Source organism: Macaca nemestrina, chromosome 1 (genome assembly GCF_043159975.1).
Source record: "Macaca nemestrina isolate mMacNem1 chromosome 1, mMacNem.hap1, whole genome shotgun sequence".
NCBI classification, from domain to species: Eukaryota; Metazoa; Chordata; class Mammalia; order Primates; family Cercopithecidae; genus Macaca; species Macaca nemestrina.
In genome coordinates, this window is record NC_092125.1 from 116,785,033 (window position 1) to 116,808,574 (window position 23,542).

Consider the following 23,542-nt stretch of genomic DNA (forward strand, 5'->3'; position numbering starts at 1 on the left):
CTTGAACTCCCATCCCATTCCCTCCCTGCCTCTCCAGAGCTCACAGGCCAATTAGGCTTTTCTCTTCCTTCTTTTTTAATGGGACATTACCTCGGGAGATGGCCTGTATAGGCCCAGAGTAAAAGGCTTCACATTCCAAGGAGTAATCACAAATGGAACAAATCCCTCTAGAAAGTTCACAGGTGCAGCCCGTGAGAATAGTATGTTCCAGCCTGAGGTATTTATGAGCCTGAATACCACAGCTACCGGCTGGCACAGGTGTTTACTGGGAGCTGGACAACCCATTTTTGTCTTGAGGCAGGCTTTTTGCCCCATTACAGTTCCGTTTCAACAGTCTGGTGGTTTTAGATTCACTTCTCCCCTCCCCACACCGCTTAGCCATAATAAAGATAGGCTATGGAGATCAGATTTCTCTTTGTACACTGTGTTTTCATTCCTTCTGATTAAACATTTCCTGTGTTTTCCTAGCCTGTGACAATCCTGTCAAAGCCTCAGTCCGGTTCTCGAGCCTCCAGCCCTTAGGCTCAATTCTTGTGAAATCAGGATAGGGGCTACAATTCTCTCAAGACTTAGGGCCCAGGTTTTCTTCCTAACAAAACATCTTTGAAGATAACAAGGGATTGTTAATTACTTGGAGATCCCCAGGCCCAGATGCAGGTGTGCCTCATCTTTTGCATAATATATTCCCTGAAATGAGAAAGTATTTTCATGCATGAATGCATACTTAAATTCATTCTTTAAGGGGAGGAAAGAAAACTACTTTTGAAATTGCTTCCTAATTAATCTGTAGGTTTGGATTTTTATAAACATTGAGTTTCCTTCTGGTATAATTGTGATGCCCCCAACCCGCCCCCCTCTGAAGGCTGAGAGTTTCCTTCTCCCTGTGAATGCCCCAGTTTCTCCTCTGTTGTCCTGTCCCACAGAGAACGAGCCCAGACTCCCTTCTAGTTTTCTGCCATTGTTCGTCTTACTCTTCCCCGGGCTCACACGGCCTGCTTCTGAATGGTGCCCTTGTGGGTGAGATGCTTCTGAAGCCTATGGCAGGAACAGCGTGTGCCCTGGGGCTGCCTGGTGTGGGATCCTGCTTGTTTGTGGTCGTTTGGCCAAGCCCAGATGGTAGCCTTGGCAGTATGAATAGGATCCATGTCAGTGCCATGTCAGTGTCTTGTTTATCCTAAGGAAGAGAAAGGTGGACAGCATTTAGTTTTGTGATGACTTGTGGCGGATGATGGCTTTCTTCCTGTGGATGATTTCTGAGCTATGAAAAATCTTGGGATCTGACTCATGCAGAAATTAATGAAGAAGAGACCCTCTCTACAGGATGAGCAATCGGGGTCATTGCTTTGGGACTCCCTCTAGGAACTGTGGCAACTGAGGAATTTGGAGGGGCAGTGCTGGGGATCACACTCACCCCCAATTATTACCGGCAAGTATATTCCTGTCTATTGCCTATTGGTGATGTTTCCTTGCAATGCTTCTACCACCTAAGTGTTGTGTTGGATTTTGTGAGTACCACTGACCAAGACTGACCTTGATGTCCATTTAAACCAGAATTCACTATGTGTAGATATTATGAGACTAGTAAACAGGGGACCTGCCCTCTGTCATGAACCTTGACTTCAACTCCATTGGAAATTGCTCTTAAGTGTTGTCCTCCAGAGTTCTGTCCTTAGGGTGTCTCTCTTACTACATCCTCCATGGGTGATTTCATCTATTCCTGTGGATGTAACTTCCACCTATATGCTGAGGTCTTCTAGATTCAGGCTTCAAGATTTCTCTAAGACATCTAGATTCACATGTATTCACTACCCCTTGTTATCACTATGTGGGTGTCTTCTAGGTGCCTTGAATTAGACATAGAAAGTTTTAACTCATTACCTTCTTCCTCAACCAGGTTTTTCTTCTGTGGCACTTCTTCTGGTGGGTTGCATCATCATCAACACATATATATAAACTCAAGACAGAAACTTAGGCATCAGCCTGGAGCCCTTCCTCTTCCTTTGTTCGCATTTCATGTTACTGACCTGCTTAAAAAATGTCAATGGTTCCTATCTCCTTCAGAATTGAATTGAAACTTTTTAGCATGGCACAAAGGGCCCTTGTCATCAAGACCCTGAGTGTGTTCATATGATCCATGCACTTGCTTCAGCCAAGGGTAGCTTTGGCAGCTTTCTGAATTAACTGTTTTTTTGTACACACAGCCTGTGCATATGGTTTTTTTTAAAATTATTATTATTTTGAGAACACCCTTTGCTTTCTTCTCCTTTACTAATTTCCGTTGCTTCAAGACTGCTTTGGTGTCCTCTATAAAGCTTTCTCTGATATATCCCCTTCTCTCTCTAACGATGTCCCATTGTGGGAATTAATAGTTATTACATTTCTGCTAGGGACTTAGTATTTTGAATATATTTACATATCTTATCTTTTTCTCATCTGCTCATTAATCCTGTAAAAAAAGTATCATTATCCTGGTCTAATAATAAGGAAACTGGGCTCATAGAGGTAAAAGAACCGGGGAGCTTATTAAAAATGCAAATTTTCCGGCCTCCTCGCAGGCCTCTGAATGAGAATCTCTGTGGGTTGCTCCAGCAATCTGTTTGAATGGTTTCTCCAGGTGATTCTGAGGCACACTGACATTTGAGGAGCACTGTATTCCAGAGCTTGAAGGAACTTCATGGACCATGAAGACAGCAGTTCTGGAATGGTGGTTCTCAGGAAAGGACTTTTCTCTCAAGTGCTTGAAAACCAACTTAATGTCACTTAGCGATAGTCAAGATATGATTTTAAGATGGAAATTAGCTGAAGAATGAACTGGAATATATGGGTTATATGGGAACAGACAAATTATAACCAAATACACCACTGAACTTTAGGAAAATCCTCTTTGGGACCATGACTATAGACTAGATATCTTGTTTGGCTAACAATTACATCTCTTTAAAGTGTCCTCTGGGAAAAGAGTGAATTGGAGGCAGATGCAGATTGTCCCAAGTATATATCATCTTTTTATTTTAAAGCCACTCACCTTTTCTCCCGGGTTAGCAAATGTTTCACTTTCCAACTTAGGACTATAGGGGGGTGTAACTAGGGTTTAGGGTGATTGTCAGACGTTCTTATTTTTTGTTAGGGGTCTCTTGCAATTGAAAGTCTTTCATTACCAAAGCTATGCATTATTCTCTAAAGAAAATATTTCAGGTCAATATGGGACATTTGGGGAGTAAAAATCCCCAAAAGGATGACCTCCTACTGAGTCAAATTACAGAACTGACCGTGATAATAACCAAGAGGTGACACACAGTATGTTACAGGATATTTATGGGGATATTATGGATATGTATTTATAAAAATATAAATATTTTATATATTTATCCTTAATTACTAACACACTGCTGCTGAAAATAATAACAATAATTCCTGCCATCTATTAAGCATCATTTTACGGGTAAGGATACTGAAATTTAGAGAAGCAAAGTAATCTGTCTTTGCAGAGAATTCAGGATGATACAAGATGAAAGAAACCTTTTTCTCTCCCACCTACCTCTAACAATATCATACACTCTAAGTATCTTGAAATATCATTTACACTCAGTATTACATCAAAATTTTGGTACTTGTTAAACCTGCCTCTAAATCTTATTACTTAATGCACCAATAAAGAGGTAGAAATATTACTATAGCACAGTTTTTATAAGTGTTCTAATAGCTTTTAACATTATTATATCTCAATAAAGTTATCTACTCTGTAATCTTATGCACTTTATTTTATGCTTTTAAAAGCCTCATACTGGCAAATGGTCCATACGCTTCAATCTCAGTTGCTGAAGGGGTTTACAATATTAGAAAAGAAAAGGGTAAGAGCCCCTGCGGGTGGTTGGGCTTGAATTCAAACCCAGCTCTGACTGATCATAATACCCTTTTTTCTTTTTTTGTGCTACCTGCCCACTTGGTGTATTTTGGCCCATGGTTAGCAGTACATTGATGATGCTCTTTGTCAATACTCAGAGTTGCAGCCAACCAGAACTATTCAGGCCATTAGGCACAAAGGGAGAGCAGCTGGGAATAGGGAGGGCCTCTCCCGTTTGTAAGTCACACTCTGGGTTAGTCCTTCAACTGAATCCAAAATACTTTGGCTTTGAGAGTGAACCTGTGTGCCCTGTGAAGGAGGAAATTTCAGAATGATTGGCATCATTAATAATGTCTATTGAGTGCCAGTATGTGTTGGTTTCTGTCCTGGCACCTTAAGAGAAGCTCAGTAAATATTTATGGGGTAGACACAATGCACAGGCATTGTGATAGGCAGTGTGAAGAAAGAAGGAGAAAGACTGAGTTTCTCTTTCAGACTAAGCAGTCCAATAGGGCAAAAACAAGAGAACTATTTATCAAACTATTTATCAGAAGTTGGGGATGGAGAAGCCCAAGGAAGAGAAGGAACTGGCTAGAGCCACGAAGGGTAGGCAGGGTGGGTGGATTTGGGGGTAGAGGAGGGCCTGGAGCCATACAGGAAAAGGCAGAGTGTCTTTGGCAGAACTCTGATTGACTGTGTTGACTGTCACGCTCTTGGGCAATGGCTTACCAGTCCCTGTGCAACCTGGAGCCCCACAACCTCTCCCACCTCTCCTCATGCTTTCTACCCTTCTCACCCCAGGACAGCTGCTCTTCTTTGAACAGCTCGGGCCTGCTCCCGACTCCTTTCCCAGAAATGCTCTTCCCTTGCTATTTTGGAGGCCCACTTCTTCATCTTGATGTTTTCGAGCAGTTGTTACCTTTGGAGTAAGGCTTTTCTGGTCACCCTGTTGAAAGCCACAATCTGTCTCCTCACCCCAGCACTCCACCCATTTCCTGCTTTAGTCCTCTCCAAAATAGTGATTATCACTGACACTGTACCAATGTTTCTTAAACCTGAGCACTTACCAGAATCACCTAGAGGGCTTATTAAAACATTGCTAAGCCCAGCCCCACATCTCTGATTCAGTAGCTCTGGGCTCAGGCCCAAGAATTTGCATTTCTAAAAATTTTCCAGGTGATTCTGATGCTGCTGGTCTGGGAACTCGCCTTGAGAACCAGTGTATTATACATTTTATGTCTATTGCCTGTCTCTTTCCCCTAGAAGGTGAGCTGTTTACAGCAGGGATTTTTGTGTTTTGTTCACTGTTGCACTTCCAGTGTCGGAATAGATCCTAGAACATTGAGAATGCATCTGTCGAGTAGAGAGGCAGATGTGGGATCCTGGTGTGCATTGTGAGCTAAGTTTAAAAAAGAAAGTTCAGACCATATCCTCGCTAAATTGCTATAATAGTAATACTTTATTATTATGAATATAACTTTTATTTTAACAAAAACGACTACCAATGACTGAATGTTTCTACTGTGCCAGGCCATTTAACAATGAGGTTGGGAGAGACCGTATGCTTTGCTTTGCCTCAGATCACACAGTACATGTAGTAGGTGGCTTAGGTCTGCCTGACTCCAAAAAGATGACCTTAACCACTGTGCTACAAAGCTGTCTAATGATCGACTTTTGAACTTTCTGTTTCAAAATAGTTACGTTGCAAAGATGATACAGAAAGTTTTCATATACTCTTTATTCAGCTTTCTCTAATGTTAACATCTTGTATAACCACAGCACATTTATCAAAACTAGGAGATTAATGTTGGCATAATATTATTAACTAAACTTCAGATTTTATTCAGATTTTACCTGTTTTTCCACAAGAATGTCCGTCATCTGTTCCTGGATTCAATCCAAGATGCCATTGTCTAGCAATTTTTATAGACTTACTACTTGAGAAACTTGAATGTGGGCTGCGAGAAGTCCTGAAGATACAAAGATGAGGAAAGCGCAGTACAGCCCTTGAGGTGCATATGACAGGAAACAGACCCAGGAGTAAAGGGGTCCTCCCGGGACAGAGAGAAGCTCAGGGTGTTCTAAGGGCCAGAGCAAAGACGAAAGGCAGGCCAGCCTTGGAGTTTGAGAAGGCTTCCTGGCAGTTAGGCAGGAGGAGCAGCGGGAATAGATACTGAAAGTCACTGAATTTCAGCAGAGGGAAAAGCCAGAGGGTGATGGTGGTTAAGGAGAAGCAATCGGAAGAGACTGGTCAGGAAACATCAAGAACCGAGACATTACCCATCGGTGCTGGGGACTAATGAGGCTCTCTCCCAGGGTGCCAACATAGTGAGCTATTTGTTTGTATTGGAATATTCTGGCTGGAGTGTGTAGGCTAAATGCTTATCTTTTGATAATAAACCTAATTATTTATATAAGGCTTCCAGGGTCTTTTTTTTTTTTTTTTTTTAATGTGGAGATGGAGTCTCACTCTGTCACCCAGGCTGGAGTGCAGTGGCGCAATCTTGGCTCACTGCAACCTCTGCCTCCCGGGCTCAAGCAATTCTCCTGCCTCAGCCTCCCGAGTAGCTGGGATTATAGGCACACCACCATGCCCAGCTAATTTCTTTTGTATTTTAGTAGAAACAGGGTTTCACTGTGTTGCCCAGGCTGGTCTCAAATTCTTGAGCTCAGGTGATCCACTCACCTCAGCCTCCCAAAGTCCAGCGTCATTTTATTATATGATCATGCACCACATAGTGATGTTTTGGTCAATAATAGACCACATATATGATGATGGTCCATAAGATTATAAGGGAGCATATGTAGAAATCTGATATATGGGACTTGATATTGGCATAGAAAGCAGGGGAAATGATTGATATTCAGCAATTGTGCTGGAACATTTGGTTATCTATATGAAAACATATATAAATAAAACCATATATACCATCTAGATTTGTGTAAGTACACTCTATGATGTTTGCTCAAGGACTAAATTGCTTCAGTACACATTTCTCAGAATGTATCCCCAATGTTAAGTGACGTATGACTGTACTTATATATGGGAGGCAGTATAAGAAAGCAGTTAACAGCACAGGCTCTGAAAAGAAGCCTCCTGGGTTGAAATTCCACCTGACTCCACCTATTCCCACTGTATGACTTGGAGAGTTACTTACGTTTCCATGCCTTGCTTTTTCCCACTTGTAAAATGGGAATAACACCAATACCTATCCCACAGTGTTGAAAGGATGAAATGAAATGGTTACTGTAGGCACTTAGCACAGTGCCTGTACACAGTAAACAGTCAATGAACATCAGCTATTATTGTGCAAGTATGTATCTATTTCACACCATGTCTGTATTTAGTAGATGAAAGCCAAGATACCTGAATAGCCTGAATATCATTTTCTAAGAGCTTTCATATATATAGTCTCATCATAACTTCAGCATGATTATTGTACCTGTTTTATAGACAAGGAAAGTAGAACATAGCGAAGTTAAATGACAAACCTACAGTCAAGGAAAAGAGCCAAGTCTTTTATTTACATTCCCAGATTTTTATGCCACTACTGGAACATTGACCAAAGTTCATTAACATAAAGGAACAGTTAGAAAAATAATGAACTGTCTGTTCTTTGGGTCCTATCTAGAAGATTAGCCTTTATCAGCGGTTTTATTGCATAAAATATTTTATGAGTCTGCCTTCCTGTGGTGAAATGTCAGAGTTGTGAACATTTGAGCAACGTGCAAATGCAGACTGATTTCACTTGCAGAGGGCCAAAGAACCCCTAGGGTTTGACAAATTGTTAGTTGTCATACACAGCTCATAGATTTGGCCCTTGGAGATAAGTCTTAGGGATTGAGCAGACAAGAATCAACTCCCTATGTAACTTCAGGTGAATTGCTTAACCTTTAGAATCCTCAGTTTATTCATCTGGGAAGTGGGAATTCTAATACTGGAGGTATAAAAGATATATACATTGTACAGACCCTAGCATTCAGACAGCATTCATTAAGTGGGAATCATCTCTTCCTACTCCATCCCTTTCTCATAGTTGTAAATTATCTTTGACAAAGGGCATGAAATAGCATAGATGTACAAGAAACTCTAAAAAATATAATTTTACCTGAGGTATTAAATGTGAGGTAGGAAGAGACTTTAAAAATCAGTTTTGGGGCAGATAATAAAACCAAGATGTGTTTTTCTCCATTAAAATCTCTGAGAAGCCAGAATCAGCAATTGAATACTGTAGTTCTCACTTTAACTACATTTGAATCTTATTGTGCTGAGGACTGAAATTTTGATTGCATTGGTGACTTCAAGTGTCTCTAGCGGCCTGGTGTTGTTGTGGAGGACAGTGTGGACTGCTATGCTGGACAGATCTCATCAGAAAGTGAGTCCTGACCATAGCAGGCCTCAGCTGACATGTACTTGGGCTCAGAGCTGAATGCTATGTCACCTATGTCTAAAATGTGTTCTGGATGTTTCTCTCAGTGAGGTTTCAAACATATTAATGTGCCCGTGTATATATATGTGAGCATATATGTATATCTGTGTGTATATATGCATATGAAAGGAAAATATATCTGAAATAAATATATAAAAGAAAAGAAATAAAATAAATACGTATATGAAAGGAAATAGCTGGCAAATATTGCAAGAGAGCTAGTCACCAAATTCATATCCAAGGATCTTATACACACATCTGTGAGCTGTCTTACCTTCCAAGCTGAATTATCAAAGTGACAGTTCTTAGAAACACCATCCTTTTCTGGTTAAGTGGGCCCATGTTCCAGAGGGAGCTCCCATTTCCGGTGACGGTGACAAAGCTGCTGTTGATCAATATTTGAACAGGCTCCTGCACAGGCAGGGACACACTGAGGGGCACAGGTGCAGATGTGCATGTGGCCTCTTCCCATGGCCTCTCTGGCCTCTCTAACTATACTCGGAACAAACTGTCCAATAGCAAACATTCATTGGAGAACAAGTCAGTGTGGCTGAGGCGACACTAGCCAGCCAGTCCTTGCCCAGATGTGTTATCTGTGCTCCATAGACTCTGGGTTAGCTGGTGGTTACTAGTCACTCAGCTAGTACATTTAGCTGTGCACTGAAACTGGTAGGAGCTGACAGGACAATGTTTCATTTTCCTGCAGGAACTGGCCACTCTCAATTGGCTCTTTTAATATTTAAAATGAATTTCAGATCTGTTCCCAACAATGGATGAACGGGGTCCTCATCTTGCTTGGGTGTTATGCTCTCACCTGTGTTCCCATTTCATGTAATCCTAGGGCTTTGGCTAATATTTACCAGTAACTGGTGATAACAAGAGTGTTCACCTTTCCCTGCTAGACACTTATTTCTGTATGCTGACCTTCATAGTGGGAGTGGGCATCTGAAGACCCATATTCTGATTGTTTTTGTCTCTAGCCAACTAAAACTCATAGAAAAAGCATTTAGCTCTTTTTCATCTGTTTTCAAATCCATTACATATAGATTATTATCCCTGCTCCACTTACCACCTAAGAATGTGGTGGAGATAAAACAGGATCACACGTATAATAAGGTAGCTTAAAAATTAAGAGGCATGCAGAAATGAAGGTGGTGGTACAGTTGTAATGGGGAAGCTTAATTGCTTTGGATTCCACTTCTGCAGAATTCCCGACTACTTAGAGGAAGCAGCACCAAAGTGTACCTTTGCCCTGTTACGAAATAAAGGATTTGTTAAATAATTGAATGATGTGAAATAATATATGAGGAATATGTTTAACCTACTTATGAGAATGATAGGGGTTCATAAACTTAGCAGCAGTCATTTACAAATTAAAAATTCATGAGTCATTCTTCTGTGTTCTCCACAATCAGTAATGGAATACCTTGACATAGCAACACTTAGCTGCGAAAATAAAAAACATAGCACTAAAAAGGAACTTTCACTTCATCTAACCCCAAAACCTCATTTTACCAGTGATGAGACCGATTTTCAGGGATAAATAACTTGTCCAAGTTCTCTCAATCTGCTGGAAAAACAAAAAATAACCCAAAATTTCGTGTCTGCCACCATTCAAGGCTGACTCCTTTGCTGGCTTGATTAAAGACCAGTTTTTCAGTTCTGAAGGACTAATTCCTGTTTCCTTGCAACAGGAACTTCTACAGAAACACAGACTCACAGGTCATGAAAACTTGAATACTGCCTTCCTTTCTCCGTCGACCAACAGTGGATCCAGGTTTTGTGGGAGGCCTGAAGCTTTTTAAATTTGGGGTTTCCTCTGTCAAAAAAAGAACCAAAATTATAAGTTAACAATTAGGTACAAATACGAATGTTTATTTGTTGTAATTTTTTTTTTTTTTAAGAGACAAAGTCTCTTCTATCTCCCAGGTTGGAGTGCAGCAGCGCAATCAGAGCTCACTGCAGCCTCAAACTCCTGGGCACAACAGATCCTCCACTTCAGCCTCCCAAGTTGCTGGGTCCACAGGCATGTGCCACCATGCTCTGCTAATTTTAAATGTTTTTGTAGAGACAGGGTCTTGCTATGTTGCCCAGGCTAGTCTTGAACTCCTGGCCTCAAGCAATCCTCCTGCCTCAGCCTCCCAAAGTGCTGGGATTGTAGGTGTTGAGCCACCATGCCTGGCCTACTTATTTAGATCGAGAGAAGAATCACAAGAAATTAAAACTTTTAACGTTGATAGCACAAATATCACAAATCCAGAAAAATAGCGAAATATTTTTATTAACTGCCTGCCACAACTCCAAAAACCTTTTTTAAAAAACATCTTTGGGCTGCAAACTCTTTGATTCTTCATTATAATTTTGAGATATCACTACCTAAAGAGAAGAAAAAGATAATTTAACATTTTCTCTGGAATGGTCGATCACAATTTTTTTTAGTTACTGATACTTCCAAAAAATTGTCTTTTAGCTTTCCAACTTGTTATTGGGAATGTCATGAACATTTTTATGATTGTTTTCAAATTTGAAAAAAAATCTATCATTTCTGTCATATATTAACTGTTCCATATATGTAGGAACACAGGTTCATAGGACAGGTACTCTGTCATTTTGCTCAGAGCACATGCCCTACAAACGTAGGAATTCTCATCAACTCTATTTCTCAAAACTCTCATTCAAAATAACAGCAAAAGGGGCTAATTTTTTTGTAATTGTATACACTACATTTTCAGGCATCTTTATGATGAGAGAGCTTGCAGTCTGATGAGGCGTTGTAAGAACTGAATCTTCCACTTACAACTTTCTACATTCACTGTTTGAAATAATTCTCCATATACAATCTTTGGCTTGATACATTTCAGACTTTATTTCTCCTCCACTTTCCATCTGTAACCGGTGCTGAGCGCTGAAGGACACCTTCTCATTTCCCCATGACCTCCAGCCCTGCATGTGATACCAAGCGGTGGGTGCGTCAGCACAGCGGTGACAGGAGTTTCAGAAAGCCATTTGTGCTCTGGAGTGGTTGGCAGTAACATAACTATGCGTAGAGGTGGCTGTGACCTACACAAATATATCTTCATAAACACAAACTAAACTTGTCCCTCATTCATCTTTCCCTTAACTGCATTCCAGAAATGCCTGTAGCCCCGTCCAATGCTGCCCCACCCAAAGAGATATGTGATGGAGTGGGAATCCGAGTGAAAGAGGCCGCATTCTAAATTGCAGTGAAAATATCTTATCAGCTTTGCAAATTTTACAATGACAGGTGACCATGTAAACGCATTGGCAAGACTCCTTCAGGGCCCTGAAAGGGGCCAATGCAAGGGACAGGTCCTGAGGTTAAGCTTCATTGATCTCATGGTGAAAGGGAGGTCTCTAGTCCATGGAAGAGAAAGAACTATAACTCTCAACATTCTGGACAGAATGTAGCATGCAACTACAAGGGCAGAGCTGAGGCTGTTGTCTGGACAAACTGAGAAGCAAGAAGTCTCAGGTGCTTAGTCCAGGTCAGGTCAATGGTTTCACCAGCAGGTTCCAGCAGCGGTAACTGCAATAGCATGCACTAGAGTGGGTGTCCTGCTACATTGCACTGCCTGGGAGAGAGGACCCTGTGGTGCTAACTGGGTGTCATCCTGTCTTCAGTCCACTGCAGCTTATCCTTCATGGGCCAAGACATCAATGGAAAACCAAGTTACCAATTCCTTGAAATGACATCACTAGAAAGCAATCACTTTGTTACAATTTAAACATAATATTTGCATCTAAATTTGGACTATTGCATCCTAACAAATGTTCCGTACACATCAACTAATATTAGAGACAGTCTGGTGATCAAAGAGAGAACATGTTATTAAAAGTAAAATTCTCAGCCAGATGTGGTGGTTCACACCTGTAATCCCAGCACTTTGGGAGGCCGAGGTGGGCAGATTACCTGATGTCAGGACTTCAAGACCAGCCTGGCCAACATAGTACAACCCCATCTCTACCAAAAATACAAAAATGTGCCAGGCATAATGGTGCGTGCCTGTAATCTCAGCTACTGGGGAGGCTGAGGCAGAAGAATCACTTGAATCCGGGAGGTGGAGGTTGCAGTGAGCTGAGATGGTGCTACCGCGCTCTAGCCTGGTGACAGAGCAATATTCCATCTCAAAAATAAATAAATAAATAAAAATAAAAGTAAAATTCTCATGGTGGGTTCAGATCCTACCCAGAAAGCCGTTGTCTTGGGGTCCCATTTCCAATTTATACTAACGGTCTGTTTTACAATATGAGCTTGAAGAAAACTAAAAAAAAAAAAATTTTTTAAGTACTCTGAAATGTGATTTTTTATCAAGTCAGCTCAGTGTTTGACTCTCAGTAGAACTCAGACTCTTAGGGCAATGAGCCCCACCTGTATCTCCTGCTTTCCATTCTTTCTTCAGTCTCCATATTGGCATTTCTGCCCTATTGCAACAGCCTTTTAACCGAGCTCTCAGAATCCAGATCTTGCTCCCCTAGTCCATCCTATACTTTGTTGCCACTTAAATGCTTTGAACTGGCCTTGATTAGGTTCTCCCTTCCTCGCCAGCTTCATTGGCTCTTCCCTGACCACTGCAGGCTAGCGGTGGTGCCCAGGACACTGTGTCCATCCTGCAGCCTTGAGGGGAGCGCACTGAGGACAACGCTGCCACAATGAGGATAGCAGAGAGGAAAAATGGAAAGAGCCTGAATCACGGAGACTCAGTCAACCCTAGAGCTGCTCTACCTTGGGACTTTTTTTTTTTTTTTGAGACGGAGTCTTGCTCTGTCGCCCAGGCTGGAGTGCAGCAGTGGCCGGATCTCAGCTCATTGCAAGCTCCGCCTCCTGGGTTCACGCCATTCTCCTGCCTCAGCCTCCCGAGTAGCTGGGACTACAGGCGCCGGCCACCTTGCCCGGCTAGTTTATTTTTGTATTTTTTAGTAGAAACGGGGTTTCACCGTGTTAGCCACGATGGTCTCGATCTTGTGACCTCGAGATCTGCCTGTCTCGGCCTCCCAAAGTGCTAGGATTACGGCTTGAGCCACCGCTCCCGGCCGGGACTTCTTAATGTGTGTAAAAGGACATTTTCCTCATTGTCGAAGCCATTTTGATCAGTTTTCTGTAAATTGTAGCCAAAAGCATTGAAAATTCTGCTATTTTGCTAACTTGGGCAGGAAGAAGGAGCAGGATATACCATGTCCACTTGGTATTTTTAGACATCACACAGAGATAGTACATAATGATGGAAGAAACACATGCAAAAAAGAAGCAGTTATGAAATCAATCCCTATGGAGCTGAAGTAGGAGCTTTTCTAAGGCAAAAGGCTGGGTTTATGAGAGGTGTTGCTGAGTAAAAAGCAACAAGAGCTCTGTAGAGGCTGTCTGTGGCTTTGTTCTATTGAGGACTTCTTTTGCTCTTCCTTTTTGCTCTGTTCTATGGGGAATCATTTCTTGTGGTTCAAGTAAGGCTGAACCTGTCACAAGAGTGGGCTGGAGATGGAGGCCTGGCCAGCGGGACCTGGCACCCCTCAAGCCACAGTGATTGGTTGAGAAATAGACATGTGGATTTTCACTAAGATTTGATATGGTTAAAATAGACCCTGGGAGAAAGTAAGGCTGCTCTTCTCCCTACTCCCAGGGTCATGGGTTGTAAGGTTGCTATTCAGAGGAGACAGCCCTATGAAAGTAAAGCCAGAGTCAGAACTCAGAGGAAAGTTGCACTGAGAAATGGGGAAGATAGAGCCCTTGAGTGCAGCCATGCCTGAGGCCAAAGTCTACCTTTAGACTTGTCATGACCATGAACACATTTTGTCCTTGATGTGCATAAGTCAATTTGCACTGATTTTCTGTCAGTGGAAGAGGGACGCCCTGGATCTGCCATTGTGATCAGAGTGAGGCCAGGTGGAGAAAAATGTGCAGGAGATAAGAAACCATGAAGGCATCATCAGACCTGGTGCAGTAGTCACAGCCTGGTAAGTAGACAGGCATAGGTTTGGAACTATTTGAGTTTTAACACCAACACCAATTTATCTACTTACCACATTGATGAATCTGAGAAGGCCACCTACACATTCTGAGTCTCAGTTTTTCCATGTATAATGTGGGAAGAGACTACTTGCGTTACAAGTTTGTTGTGAGAATTAAGAAAACATATGTAAAATCCCTAGTACAGAAGCAGGCAGATAATGCTCCCTTAAGAGATGTTAGTTCCTGGCATCATAGAAAACACATATCAAAGTTACCGCAAAAAAAATGTTGAAATTTACTACAAATGTTCCTTGAATTTTCTTTTCTCCTTACCACCTTTTGCTTTTATCTCTTTCTCTGGCTATTTATCCTACTAGTTTCCACTGAAAATAATAACTCCCATTATTAGAGCATGTACTTTGTCCTAGTACTTTACATACATCATCTCTAATCTTGACAGTAGTGAATCAAAGCAGGTAGCAACCATTTTACAGGTTGGGAGATGTGTGTTCAGAGAGATTAGTGACTGGTCTACCCTGTTAGTGTAAGACAAAGCAAGAATAGCATTTTGATGCAACTGGTGGGGGAGGAGAAACCTCAGTGGCGTTGTTTACTGTTGGAATTTTTCTTTCTCAGGAGAATTATGAAAGACATACTGTTGTTTTAAATTTCAAACCACAGTTACCTGTGTAACTAAAGAACCTGTAAGTCCCTCAATAGGAAAAAGTGGAAACTGACCCAGAGGATGCCAGACAGCAGGATATATCCAATTGCAGTTCTTACCAGCATACAGGTAAGATCGTGTTCTTGAACTTCACGTAGGCTAATCCAAAATTGAGATTTTTAGATGAAATTAATTCCAATTAAATTTTAAAAATACTTTAGAATTATGGAAGTAGAAGATGAGATTCAAGCTAAGTGGACGTTTCTTTCATCATTATAAAAGTCTACAAAGCCCAAATATCTACCATTATCTTCACCATTCCCTTTCTCCACTTCCCACTGCAATCTCTTTTTTCTTTTTTTAATATAGGTGATCCAATTCTGATCTGCTTCACTATCTTTATTAGGTCATAATGAAACTATTTTTGTTCCTATGGAAACACAAAAGTTGCAAAGACATGTCTGAGGATGTTGGTTGCAGTCTGTTTATAATAACAAAAAAGTGCCTGTCTTTATTGCTGATGTCCAGCAATAACGGGAGTATTACCCTAAGTGGAATGCTATGCTCCAGCTAAAAGAAGAGATAGGGCTGTAGGTACTAACATAGGGTAATGTTGACAATATATTTGTATGTTTCAAAAGTTAAGTTGCAGGATGATACTCAGGATATAACCTTATTTTTATATAAAAATAAAGAGAAAAGACTTTTTATAAAGGAAAAACCCAGAAGGAAGAACACCAACCTATTACTAGCGGTTATTGAATTATTGTTTGGAGTGGTATCACAAAGGACTTTTTGCTTTAAACATTTCCATATAATTGTGAGATTGGGCCTTATTTTTTTTTTAACAATGAGCCAGTTTTATTTCTATATTCAGAAAATAAAATTAAGATTTTTTAAAGTTGAAATTCACATCAAATTGATCAGTACTCAAGAGGGTATGATAAGTTATTAATTGAAATTGTTGGGAATATTAGTCTCTGTATTCTATGTACTTTGTCCTGTGTTTGTTTTCACAGCTCAGAATCATTTTTCTAATTATTGACTTTGTGTGAAGTTTTCCTCCTTGTGTAACAGCCTGCTGGCCTTGGAACCCAGCCGCTCTGTCTCCTGATGTACTGGTGCTTCCTTTGTCTTAACTTGGAAAGATCCCACCCAGCGTGTTACAGCCACTTCGTTCTTCTATCTGTAAGATATCAGTATCACATCTATGGTTCCCAAGTACAATTAAAGCAAGATGAAATTTTTAAAAAATTGGCCAGGTACTGCGGGTCGTGCTTGGAATCCCAGCACTTTGGGATCGCTTGGGGTCAGGAGTTTGAGAACAGCCTGGGCAATATAGCAAGACCCATCTCTATTAAAAATAATAATCATAAATTTTTTTCTCCCTGAATATTTAGATCAGATACTTACTTTACCTTCATTCTCTAACATGTATTCTGCACCTGCCTCTTCCCAAGCACTTGATAGGTGAGGCACAGTCTCTGTGCCAAGGTGCGGAAAGCATCCTGGTAGACAGACAGACAGGTGGGCCGCAAGAGTGACAACACAAGGTGACACCTGTATTGTTACACATGCTGTCTTAGAACCCAAATGTGTGTCTGTATTAGATGATGGAAGTGCGAAGATGAGTAAGATATGATCCCTGACCCCAGAGGCTTATAGTCTAAGCAGATATCCAGTAGAAATATGATACAAACCATACAGGTAATTTAAATTTTTCTAGTAGTCACAATAAAAAAAAGAAATAGAAGAAATTAATTTTAATCATATATTTAATTTAACTCACTATTTAATATTATCTTGTTTAATTTTTATTTTTTCTGGTTCTCTCTCTTTTTTTAACTTTTTAAAAATATTTATTTATATATTTATTTACTTATTTTTGAGACAGCATCTCACTCTGTCACCCAGGGTGGAATGCAGTGGCTCGGTCATGGTTCACTGCAGCCTCAACCTCCTGGGCTCAGGCAATCCTCCTGCCTCAGCCTCCTGAGGAGCCAGGACTATAGGCACCTGCCATGATGCCCAGCTAATTAAAAAAATTTTTTTTTTAGATACAGGGTCTCCTTGTGTTGCCCAGGCTGGTCTCAAACTCCAAGTGATCCTCCTGCTCCTAGGCCTCCCAAAGTGCTGTCATAACAGGTGTGAGCCACCACACCCGGCCTGTAATATCATTCCAACATATGATCTCCAACAAGAGAAACATGATCATTGAGGTATTTTATGTTATCTCTTTCATGCTATTTCACATGTAGTATGTATCTGTTATTTACAATACATCTCTATTCAGACTAGACACAGTTCAAGTGCTCAGTAGGCACACGTGGCCAGTGGCTACCACATTGAACAGGGCAGATCTAAAGGGAAGATGAACTTATAAATAGATCATTTTGCAACAACATATTCAGAGCTCCCATAGGGCATGCCTAGCCTAGGTAGCTGTGGGGGATAGTCCTCACTTACTGGGCTGGGATGTGTGGGGGAGGAGGGAAGGGTCAGGGAAGGCTTCCTGGAGGAAGTGGCATGTGATCAGTGGTAGGCAGATGCACTGTGGGAAGACCATGTTTAGACGTGAAATAGACCTGAAGATGTGCTCAGTGGCTTCAAACACTGCAGTGCATGAAGGGCTCATCACTACTTTGGTGGTTATAGCTTAAAAAGTAAAACAGAAGAACAGAATTTTTTTTCTAAGGGAAGCTTTTAGAGGGTAGGACAGGAATGAAGTAGAAGGGGAAGCGCAGAGGAAGGGCCAGTAGAGAGGGAAGCTTTGCTACTCAAGGGTAAACTTGACCTGAGACCAGAAAGGTAAGGAGCATTTTGCCTGGGCAGTACCCAGTTAGTGGAGGGCAGGCTGGATTTCAGCCCCTGGTGGGCCCTGCAACTAGGCCTTTTATGGATTCCACGGGCTGCACAAACTTGCATGGTGGCATTCATTCTGCTGTTCTGTTAGGCTGCCCCCTCTTAGGCTGGGCTGTTTCTCCACATTTACGTGAAAATAAGTGTACTGGAGCTGGTTAGAGAATGGGACTCTGATTATCTTTTTCTGGGGTTTGTCCATAGGTGTAAGTTTCTAAGTGTGCTTAAACCTTGCCGGGGTGCCCCATAAGGACCAGGGAAAAATACAGTCCATGCCTTCTGGGGGCCTGTCTTTCCAAACACTAGCTTTAAACTGGCACTGCCATTTAAAGGGCATCCGTGCTTGCAGACCTGGAGAATGAATGCCACACGTGCTTAGCATATGTCTAGGCTGTGGTTATCTGAGCAGGCCACCAATCCACTGTGCAACCTTCGACCAGTCACCTTGCCCCTGTGCATTTCCTCTCTTCCTCTGTGAAAGTTGGGGTTGGGATAGATGACAAAACTCACGGTGTTGTGACTAGGAATCTGTAACTAACTGGAGCAAACTTGCCCTTAGCAAACAATGCCCTAGGCTGTCCCCAGTCTCCAGCCCCCAATGACCATACACACAAACCTGAACATTTGGTCCTCTCAACCTCTCCTGAGCAAACTGCTTGCTGAAACCCAGGGAAATCTGGTTTCAGATTTCCTTACGCAACAGTCTTTTCCTCACTTTATTCTGCTGGTGCTTTAAGAAACACAATATTGGCAAAAGGGATTATGCTCAGAATAATTCCTAGGAACTGGATGGACCAGTTTGTTGAGAAGCCCAGGGCACCTTCAATTAGGGACTGGCATCTCTCTCCTCCCCCAGTGCTCCCCTCTCACTGGGATGTGATGAGATGACAACCAGGAGTCAGGCTAGGTCACAGGATGAGAAGTCTCAACTGGCTGAAGCTGCCTGGGACAGCTCTAGAGTATCCTTGCCTTGGCCTCGGCTCACTGGGGCTTTATTAATGCAATAATAACCAGCTTCTAAAGCACACAAGGCTTTTGGAAAGAAGGAGATAAAAGCGACTTTGTTCTGTTCTTGCCCAGAACAGCATACATCCATAGGTGTTCCCACAGAAACTGGCCACGTGGCTGCGGCTGTTGTTGGATTTCCCCTCCTTCTCTCTTACTGAGGCGCTATAGATAGCTTAGAATGAAAACGGCACCCAGAAGACACACTTTAAAAAGAAAGGAGAAGGCCGGGCGCGGTGGCTCATGCCTGTAATCCCAGCACCTTGGGAGGCCGAGGCGGGAGGATCACAGGGTCAGCAGTTCAAGACTAGCCTGGCCAACATAGTGAAACCCCATCTTTACTAAAAATACAAAAATTAGCCGGGTGTGGTGTCACACGCCTATAATCCCAGTTACTCGGGAGGCTGAGGCAGGAGAATTACTTGAACCTGGGAGGCAGAGGTTGCAGTGACCGAGATGGGGTTTGGGGGTGGGGAGAGAAAGAAAGCAGAAGAGGGAAGAGCAGACGGAGAGCTGGATGTGCTTTCTGCTGAGCGCTTCTCTTCCAAAGACTGCTGGTCCCTGCAGGGTGCTGTGTCCACTCCATCAAAAAGTCATCACCGGCCCACTGTGACCCTTACTGCAGTCAGAGCGTGGGTGGCTGCACAGACAAAACCATTTCTCCTCCACGCTCTGCATTCTGCAGACCTCATCACCGCACACCCCGTGGAGGGGCAGCCAGTGCTCACCTTGCCCTCCCTACCACTGGGACCCTGCCCTGCCTCCCTCCCCGCCCCCAGCTTCCTGGCCCCCACTTGCCCAAAGGCCTAGGTTATACAGTGGCTTCTTCATCCCTAATTCATTCATTTTGTTCTTTGCAGAAGGAAAACCCCTCTGCTTAGGGCAGAAACCACTCTCCACTACGTAGAGTCCAAATTGAGAACTGGATGGTGGGTGGGATTAACCCAGATGGACCCACTTCTGCCTCTTGTGTTACAGAATGAGAAACAGAGCCCGGAGAGCAAAGTGATGGGGCCAAGGAGACATAGCTGGGGGCATGGTGGGAGCTATTAAGCCCTATGCTTATTGCTATGTGTGTGTAAAAACAACAAGGTGTTCATTTATAACCTCAATTATCATCTTAAGGAGCGTGGGCCCTATAAACTGTGCTGGGGGAGGAGTGGGTCTTTATTTAAGCTGTGTTGTGGGTTGATAAAGAAACTCTTGGTGGCTGACCAGCAATAGAGGAATTTGCAGAACATGTATGTCTAGTAGGTCTTTTTTTTTTTTTTTTCCTTTAATTATTTGCTGTGAAGTCCTTCTCTCTCCCTCATGAAACTGTCAGGAGATTCTTCAGTGCTCATTAATGTTATGTGAGTGGATCTTGGCGAGGCATTCGAGTTGCTGAGATCTGTGTCCAAGTTGACATGCCGTGAACAGACAGCTGCTACAAATGCCTGGTTGACAGAATGAGGAGTCAGCTGTCACATGTCTACATGTGACATCTGGGTGCTACATGGAAGTCCACAGGGGGCTGACAGCCCTTGTCATAATGGGCCTATTTAGAACTGATTTTGAGTTTGCACGTGGTCTTATAGCTGTTTCCAGTCAGTCAGAAAGAGTTGCAGCATTTCCCACAGCTGCATGCCAGGCGAGATATCTTTGGCTGTCTTTCTCAGCTTCTGGGCTGTCTGGACGGAAGCCTCCCTCAGGCCATTCTAATTTGCAGTTCCATTTACCAGTGGGCTGCTTTCATGTTCCTCTCTCGGCCAAACATTACTCCTACATGCTCACTACATCATTGTGGGACTGGGACAATGCATGCTTCAGCATTGGGAAATGGAATGTCTTTCAAAAAATTCATTATGTTAAAAATACTATATTGATGGTTTCTCCTCCCTGTTCCAAACTGCTATGGTTTCCTATTGCCTATGATATCAAGTCTAAGGTCTCGATCCTGTTATTTAAAGTCATTTACTTTTTGGCCTTAACCCGCATGCATTCATTTATTCATTCATTCACCAAATACCACTTTGGCCAACAAATTTAAGGTGCTTCAGTAGCTTTTATCTCCTACTTAAAATAATTTCCATTCTACCTTTCCCTGAGGAGTCCATGAAAAATTTCATCTTTATGCCGCCATCCATGCTAATCTGGGCTCCTGGATTTCTCTTTCCCTCTGCCCTGCCTGGCTGAATCCATTTCCCTCAGCTCTTAGCTCGCAGTGAATAGCATTCAAACAGTCACCTGGAAATGAAGTTCAAGGAGTGGCTGTAAGGCTATACCTGGATTTAGACCAGAGCTGGCAAGACATCAAGTTCCAAGGCAGATCCAGGGACTAGCTGCTCCACCTCTCTTGTTTTGGTTGAATGGTCTCTCTTTTTCTCATGCTATTGTCACTTATGTCGAGTGTTTGCTCCACTATTGACCAGCTTGTTCTATCTACTCATGACTTTGGCTTACTCATGGTTTTGGCTTGCCCTGGACTCTCTGATCCCTCCGTTACCTTAAAGTAACACTGGAGGCAAGTCTTTTAGCATCTGCCTGTGCTGCCAGCTCTCTCATTTTGGTTTTTCAATTTCAGATTCCAGAAAGGAATCTTGTTGATGCAGATTATCTTTTTATGTGGGTCCAAGTTGTAGATCTCAGGCTGCCCAAATATGAACCACAGCCTTGAATCAGACACTTTTTCTGGTTACTCAATCTTGTGGCTGGTGGACAAGAATCCACCTCCCTCAGTGGGGACCGGAATTGGGATACTTCCATATGGGCAGCTTCAGGCACGAGCTGGCACACACCTGGATTACAATGGCCTTGAAAGCCTAGCTTATGTCATTGCTGGGCACAGTGGCTTATGCCTGTAATCCTAGCACTTTGGGAGGCTGAGGCGAGCCGATCACCTGAGGTCAGAAGTTTGAGACCAGCCTGGCCAAGATGGTGAAACCCTGTCTCTACTAAAAATACAAAAATTATCCGAGTACGGTGGTGCATGCCTATAATCCCAGCTACTCAGGAGGCTGAGGCACAAGAATCACTTGAACCTGGGAGGTGGAGGTTGCAGAAAGTTGAGATCTAGCCACTGCACTCCAGCCTGGGTGACAGAGTGAGACTCTGTCTCAAAAAAAAAAAAAAAAAAAGGAAAAAGAAAATAAAAAAGCCTAACTCAGGTCATATCTCCTCTGTATTTCTCTTCTCAATTACTTCCTCACTTATTTAGTATTTATACTATTGTACTGTATTTTTAGTTATTTATGTCCATGCATTTGTCTTTTATAACCTAGATGATTAATAACTTAAGTTCTGAAACTTAAAATAGAAGCCCAAGAGCCATAAAACCAAGGCTAAATGACCACCCAACCTGAATTCTTAGTGGCATTATGATTTCAAATATTCTCTAGTACTGTCCCTGGAAATTGTTGAAATATTTCAAGAATCCCAATGTTTTTGAACTTTTGTCTGCTTCTCAGAATATCTCGTATGTGGAAGTGACACAAAAGTTTTATGTCTCGCTCTCTTTTCCATTTTGCAAGATGGCGGGTAAAAAAGTTGAGAAGCCAGATACTAAAGAAAAGAAACCCGAAGCCAAGAAGGCTGATGCTGGTGGCAAGGTGAAAAAGGGTAACCTCAAGGCTAAGAAGCCCAAGAAGGGGAAGCCCCATTGCAGCCGCAACCCTGTCCTTGTCAGAGGAATTGGCAGGTATTCCCGACTTGCCATGTATTCCAGAAAGGCCATGTACAAGAGGAAGTAGTCAGCTGCTAAATCTAAGGTTGAATAGAAAAAGAAGGAGAAGGTTCTTGCAACTCTTACAAACCCAGTTGGTGGTGACAAGAACGGCAGTACCCGGGTGGTTAAACTTCACAAAATGCCTAGATATTATCCTACTGAAGATGTGCCTCAAAAGCTGTTGAGCCACGGCAAAAAACCCTTCAGTCAGCATGTGAGAAAACTGCGAGCCAGCATTACCCCCGAGACCATTCTGATCATCCTCACTGGACGCCACAGGGGCAAGAGGGTGGTTTTCTTGAAGCAGCTGGCTAGTGGCTTGTTACTTGTGACTGGACCTCTGGTCCTCAATCGAGTTCCTCTACGAAGAACACACCAGAAATTTGTCATTGCCACCTCAACCAAAATCGACATCAGCAATGTCAAAATCCCAAAACATCTTACTGATGCTTACTTCAAGAAGAAGAAGCTGCGGAAGCCCAGACACCAGGAAGGTGAGATCTTCGACACAGAAAAAGAGAAATACGAGATTACAGAGCAGCCCAAGATTGATCAGAAAGCTGTGGACTCACAGATTCTACCAAAAATCAAAGCTGTTCCTCAGCTCCAGGGCTACCTGTGATCTGTGTTTGCCCTGACGAATGGAATTTATCCTCACAAATTGGTGTTCAAAATGTCTTAAGAACCTCATTAAATAGCTAACTACAAAAAAAAAAAAGTTTTATGTCTCAATTTTTGAGGTTGAAAACATGGCTGCAGTATTCCCTAAATGTGGTGATAGAGGGCAGTTGACATTGGAGAGAGAATAAAGAAGCAGAATGTTTGGTGTGGTAACTCATTGGCTATAGGGGAAGAGGAAGAGTGTAAACTTTATTAATAGAATTACCCATGTTTTCAGCTTGGGTGCTTAGATGGGAAATGGGAAGAGAATTCTAAAATCAGAAAATGGGAGGAAGGTTGAATGTGATCCATATTTTATAGACCTTCAATATTACATAGACAAAATTTATTTAGTGTTCACTCTTCATCATGCACTGGGCTAGGGCAGTTGATACCAACGTGAATAAGACAT

At 42.3% G+C, this 23,542-nt stretch overlaps 1 long non-coding RNA gene and 1 pseudogene across 2 annotated transcripts in view; one reads left to right on the plus strand and one right to left on the minus strand.

Moving 5' to 3' along the window:
• Positions 1-9,390: 9,390 nt before the first annotated feature.
• LOC105479129 (uncharacterized) overlaps positions 9,391-23,542 on the minus strand; it is a 29,347-nt gene continuing 15,195 nt past the window's right edge. Inside the window, exons 1-3 of one of the 2 annotated variants that reach the window (XR_985706.3) lie at positions 14,978-15,115; positions 9,995-10,093; positions 9,391-9,526 (exon numbers count right to left, since the gene is read on the minus strand). This is a non-coding gene — a long non-coding RNA (uncharacterized lncRNA). Of the gene's footprint in view, positions 9,527-9,994; positions 10,094-14,977; positions 15,116-23,542 lie in introns of those variants that run through there. The other variant, XR_011607171.1, reaches the window with a different exon arrangement.
• LOC105479128 (large ribosomal subunit protein eL6-like) lies at positions 15,478-23,167 on the plus strand (annotated as a pseudogene).